This window comes from Arachis duranensis, chromosome 6 (genome assembly GCF_000817695.3).
Source record: "Arachis duranensis cultivar V14167 chromosome 6, aradu.V14167.gnm2.J7QH, whole genome shotgun sequence".
In the NCBI taxonomy this organism is placed as follows: Eukaryota; Viridiplantae; Streptophyta; class Magnoliopsida; order Fabales; family Fabaceae; genus Arachis; species Arachis duranensis.
Window position 1 is genome coordinate 96,713,426 of NC_029777.3, and position 6,802 is coordinate 96,720,227.

The window sequence follows — 6,802 nt, forward strand, 5'->3', positions numbered from 1 at the left end:
CGGAAAAAAATCCCTAACTATCGACTTCATCACAATAATAATGATCAAACACATATCCCCAATAAAGTAGAAAGGAAAAACAAAAAGAGAGACATATCCCCGATGTCGAGAGAAAAATCCTTGTAATTGACTCATGATGTATGACATTGTTATTAGCATTTTGCAAGAAAAGTTTCACCTATGTATATGGATATACTTTGTGGGGTTCAACATATTTATTAAATAATTATTTTTATAACTTATTTATAACTTTAATTTAAATTAAAAAAGGATTATATATTTTGATTTTATCCTTTAATAAGAATTAAATAAGTTTTTTACTTTTGTAACATTAATGATTTATTAGTCTTTTGTAAATATTTCCTAAAAGATTATAACTTTCTAAGACTATCAATTCGTTTCTATCATTGTCTATTTGTCTCACATGCGTGCAAATCAATTTTCCAATATCATGTGTTGCTTTATATATAACTAAAAAAAAATCAGTAATTTATCCCATTAAAACGTACGTTCTTATCAAGAGAAAACAAAAATGTTAATTAATCTGAAGGTCATTATAGTATTATGAAATTTGTAAATAGGTTTTGATATTTTAAAAAAATATAATTAAATTTTTATATTTTATAAATTTTTTAATTAATTTCCTGTCATTATTACAAAATAAAAAATAAAAAATAATATTCCTAAGTACATATATTTTTAGAGACTAAAGTGAAAAAAAATTGTAAATAATAATTGAATTGCAAATTACACTATATTGTCGTACATTCAAAGGTTTATTTTAATTAAAGAAAGCTCTAATTGCTTGTTCTTTGGGACATAAAAAATCTAATAGAAGATAATTATTTTTTTAAACAAAAATTTTGCAAACAAGTGTTTAATAATTACTTTATAATATATATATATCTTGAAATATAAAAAATAATAAAACTAAGGGTATAGTATATTTTTTATTTCTGAAGTTTGGTAAAAGTTTTAAAAATATCTCTAAGTTTTATTTTGTTTCAATTTTGTCCTAAAAGTTTTTTATTTGCATCAAATATACCATCGACGGCTAAATTTTCAAAAAATTTAAAACCAATCTAATAATAATGCATAAAAAGTATACTTGATTTGCTTGCGTTGAGGGTTGTTCTTATGAAATTGTTGTTGAATCGATCTTAAATTTTTGGAAAAATTAACCGTCAGTAGTATATTTGATGTAAATTAAAAATTTTTAGGATAAACTTGAAACAAAAAAAAAAAAACTTAGGGGTATTTTTAAAACTTTTATCAAATTTTAGAGACAAAAAATATACTTTATCATAAAACTAAAATATTTTTATTTAAAAATTAGGAGAATAGCTTAAAATTTCCAATTATTTTATTAAATATATCAATGAACTAAATAAAAATAATGTATCGATTTAAAAAAAATATAAGATTAAACATATTTTATCAATGAATAAAAAAATTTTAATCTAAATAAATCAATTGAAATTCATATTTACGTAAATATAATAATTTTAATCTCATTACATATCTGTCCTATTTCATTTTTATGTAAACCACGAATGCTAAATACGATTTATTATTTAGTCATAAATCGCAGGACCTTTACCGCAGTTTATGAAGAGATGCATTTGGATATAAATTGCGAGAACGGTTTATGAAGAGCAGAATTCGTACATAAACCGTGGAACTTCTACCGAAATTTATGAAAACTAGGATTTGTACATAAAACGCGATAGACAATGATAGGTTGCATTCTCTAATATTTAAATTTTTGGATTTGAAAGGATTTTGAGAGGATTTGGGAGAAAATCACTTGGCATCGAAATCGTTTGTACCTTTTAAATGACGTTGCTCACGCGTGGCTAGAAATATCAATGAAAAGGTTAGTTGTTTATAGTTTGTTCTCTTTATATGTTAGTTGTTTGCTGTTCCGTTTATATATTATTGTCATTTTGATGTGTGATTTTGATATTTTTATAATGAATTTGAAGATGTTAGTGATTTATTTGTCAAAATTTAATTAGTATCAATTTAATTCTTGTTAATTTATATGTTAGTCTTTTATCTTTGAATAATTTATTTTATAAATAATTTATATGTATGTTAGTGATTTATCTGTTAAAATTTGATTAGTATGACTTTTTTTTTTGTAATTCTTGTGTTACCCTTTTAGCTGTGACTTATATAATTAAAAAATAATTCAAGTGTTAGTCTTTTTTCTATTAAAATTTAATAGATACCAGTTTAACTTTTTGTGCATGTATGTATTCGTCTTTTATCTGTTAATTATTTAATTTAAAAATAATTAAGGTATTAGTCATTTTTCTATTAAAATTTGATTAGTACCAAATTAATTTTTTGCAAAATGTAGTCGACTAGGTGCATTACTGGTGTTAAGAGGCAACAGAATATACTTCTACATGACCGATCATACCTTATTTGAAAACTGCAGGTTTGTATTACTTGGCGAGGTTGAACAGTCATTGGTTCTGTGTGGATGAGCCTCTGGTGAGCGCATTATTGAGAGGTGGCGTCCTGAGATGCACATGTTCCACATGCCATTCGGAGAGTGCAACATCATGCTACAAGACGTGGCTTATCAGTTGGGGTTGCTCGTTGATGGGAAGGCTGTTAGTGGGTATCTCACTGACTTTGAGCAGTATGTTCCCGACGGAAGACCAGAGTGGGAATGGTTTCATGAATTCAGCGAGCTACCACCACTGAATAGGGTCAAGCAGATGACGATCCACTTCACATGGTTCCACGAGAGGTTTCGAGTGCTCCCTGCCGATGCGAATGAGGAGACAGTGCATAGGTACGCTTGTGATTACATCATAATGTTACTATCCACTCAGCTTTTCAATCAATGACAATAATGAAAACCGAGTTCACCTTCAGCGGCTGCCGTTTGTGGTGAGGTTTGAAGAGTTGGAAAAGTATAGATAGGCCTTAGCTGCACTGGCCTGATTATATAAATGTATGTGTCAGGTTGCAAGCAGAAATGTGATTAACTTGGTCGGACCACTGTCAGCTACCTCTAGGGCAACCTCGATGTCATTGTTCCTGTCTGAGATAATAAGAATGCCCTCTTATGGCGTCATATGCTGTCATAGGTTGGATAAGAAAAAAGTCCACGACTTCGCATTCTCTCCCTCCACAAGTGCAAATGCAATGGACAAGATTTTTGAGTTTTCATCTTGTGCGACAGCCAGAAGCAAAGTACCTCCATATTTGCCATACAAGTGAATACCGTCAATACTAACTAATAGCTTGTAATGTCGAAGGCCTCAATACAAGGAGAAAATGTTAAAAAAGGATTATGAAAGTACACTGTAGAGTTATCAACCTATTCTCTAACTCTAATCGGAGAAGTCTTCAACACTGTAATGGTTCTGAGCATGGTGGACTGGATTCCAAGCATCCAACATGGCAACTCACTGTAGGACTCTTCTCAATCTCTATAGATCTGTGATATTATCTTCTACTTTGCCATCCAAACCTTTCTATAGGTAGGCCTAAAACCATAACTTGCTTCTGTTGCTTCCTGTAACACTTTTATCGTAACCGCAGCATCCGCTGTAACTAACAGAAAGATCTTCGCACAGATGATGTGGTAATCAAGTTGCAGTGATCGATTGAAATAGATGTAACTAATCATGTGTGCGGACCATTAAACCATCTAACGTCTCAGATACTCTTTCGTTGACGTAGTGTGGTACTTAAGATGATCTGATTCTAACACCCTGTACTCAACTCCTTTACGGATGCTATAATTCTTCACACTCAACACAGCTTTATCTTTATTCTGGAATGTTTGCCCAATTTAAAATTTTGTAGGAGCAGTTCCATGATTCAATCCTTGACTACCAAAGGCAGCATCTATGTCCGGTTGTTATCCCATAGCTTCCAAGTTCAAGTTTGAAAAGTGTGGATGATACTGTTGTGTTCTAGAATTTGATGGACCCTACTATATATGTGAATTGCTCCTTGTATCCTCATTACTGTCCCTAACTATATCGACAAACTCTTCTTCCAAATCATCCCCTCTCCTTGCATTTTCAACTCGATCAGGTTCACTGTCGCCTACACAATCAGAAATCATGATAGGAGAACTAGCTATCTCAACTGTCAGCTGTCAAAATGAACGATTCTCCAATGCTACACAACCATCTTCATCCGTACGGTTCAAATCAACCGCAACAGATGGGGATGCAATGATAAGACAAGCCGGTGCAACCACAAGGATCGAACTGGAAGCATCCCCCAAGCCAGTCGACTGAGGATTCGGAACTAATGTCGCAGAACTGTCGACATCATCCTCCAATTTCGCATAGTGCTCGTGTACTCTGACATCCAAAAGACTTATTCGATAATGAAATAGAACATACAGATCTTCGTCAAACCCCATCACAAACATATTATACTTCACACCAATTGACACAACTGCAATATATATCTTATAAAATAAATTCTTTATCCACTTGATTCCAAGCACATCAAACTTTTGCAATATACTCGTTTTTAAATTTGATAATATTTTCGATAAACGGATAAATACACTCAAAAATTTTTTATCGATAAACTTCACATTCTCTCTTTTGTTTTTATGAATTTTTCAGAATAATGCATTAATGTTAACAAACTATCTTTTTCATTTAACATCGTAAAAATGACTCTCTTCTTAATAACTATTTTTAACTCATATATAGAGCCAACAACTTTCATATCGTGGTAGGGATTTCACAATGTAAGAATGCTGTTCTTTAAAAACTGCAATAAAGATCCTGTAATTTATGCCTAAATGCAGTTCTTCAAAAATCGCCGAAGAGATTCCACATTTATACCCAAATAATAAACCGTTGTTTTTCGCCGTAGTTTACATAAAAACAAAATAAAATAGGTATATAATGGGTTACAAATTGTTGTATTTAAATAAATATAAATCTCAATTAATTTATTTACGTCGTTTGCCCTAACGAAAATATCGTGCCTGCACGTGGGCATGTCCATGGTCGGCAAGCATACAATAGTCTCGTGTCTTCAAGTGGCAGTTAATAATAAAAAGAAAATATGTAAAATAAAAATAAACAAAAATGTCTTTGTCTTAGCGAGTTAGCTTATCTCCTTAGTCCTTAATCAGTTAGATTTGACATTGCCTAACACAGTATCACACAGTCAGCTCTTCATCGTTTTCTATCCCTTCACTTCAAATCTAAATTTCTGGCTATAATATTTTTAATAAATATTATATATACACTGTTACGGTGGGTAATCAGAGATTGTCTGAATGGATAGCGCTGGCTGGCCCGTAAGTGTGAAGGAGAAGGTTTCCGTGTGAGTGTGCAACTCGGGAGACTCCGCCCGACTTGTGCTCGCGAGTGAATGGGGGGTGGTACCTGCAAAGACACTCCGATGCCTAAGTTAGCAAGAGTGTGAGCAGGTCTATAGAGTATTGGGCTTAGAGATACCTGAGGGGTGTCAGTGTATTTATAGTTGTGAGCCAATAACCACCGTTGGAGTAGTGCCGTATCTTTTGGGTGTTAACCGCCCCTCTATCTTAGGGAGGTTAAGATATGGCTTGATGAAACGGTTAGAGAGATTTTAGGGGCGGTTACTCATTCAAATGAGTGTTTATCCGCCAACTAACCTCATGTCCGACTTCTTCGAAGTAAGTCGTGGTCGACACCGACTTCTTATATGAAGGTCGGCGCTTAGCTGGGCTTAGTTTTTCGGATTGGGCCTTTCTATTTGGACCTGGGCCTTTATCATTGGGTTAGGGTATGAACATACACAAACCATCAATTATTTTAATATAAAATATATATTAAAAATATAATATTAATTATTAATTGTTATAAATATATAATGACTAATTTAATAGTTAATTTCTAAAGTACATCTTATGTACTAAACATTTTATACTTTTTATATGGTAAGGCATTTTACAATCGGTTTGTGTAGAAAATATTGAGGTGAGAAGAAATTGAAGGGTGTGTTTTGTGATTACACAATTCTGTTGAAACAAATTCATTTTTTTTTCAATTTTGAATTTTTTTCGGGGTCAAATTCCTTTATTTATTTGTTTTTTCCCTCCATTAGGGATGTATTCCACATTTTTATCGTTAATCATTTGTTATTTATAGAAAAACTAGTATTTATTTGTCGCATTTTGAAATACTTTAAAAAATTTTATTGATAAATTTGGATGATATTTTTATCAGTAATTAAATATTTTGGAGGTGTTTTTGTTGATTTACTTCAAATGATTTGTATTAATAATGTATATTGATGCTGGCTTCAGAAACTCGTTCTTAAAAATAATAGAGACGTAAAAAATAAAAAATTAGTAGTCTTATTCCACAGCAATCATGGGCCTTGTTTGCGCAAAGAAAATTGTGGGCCTATTCGTAAGATATTGTTTGGAGATAATATGATAGGATTACGACAAAAAAATAAAAAAATTTATTATTTTTGACAAACACTTTTAACTATTAATCTCATAATATATTTTTAGTCTATATTTTTAATATTATTAATTGATTACTGATAAAATATAATAAATTCTACTTCTAATACTCCTAAAAAAACAAAGATATGATTCTATTCTAATCTAGACTTTAATTTGTACTAGCCTCTCTCCGTTAAAATTGAAAGAATAAGTTAACCAAAAAAATTTTGAAAGAATAAATAATCATAAATCTTGTAAACTAATTCATTTTTGTGCGTATAATAATTTATTAAATGGTGATAAATCCTTGAATAATGTTTAAATTTATGATAAACTAATTTTAATCTGTCGATATCATAA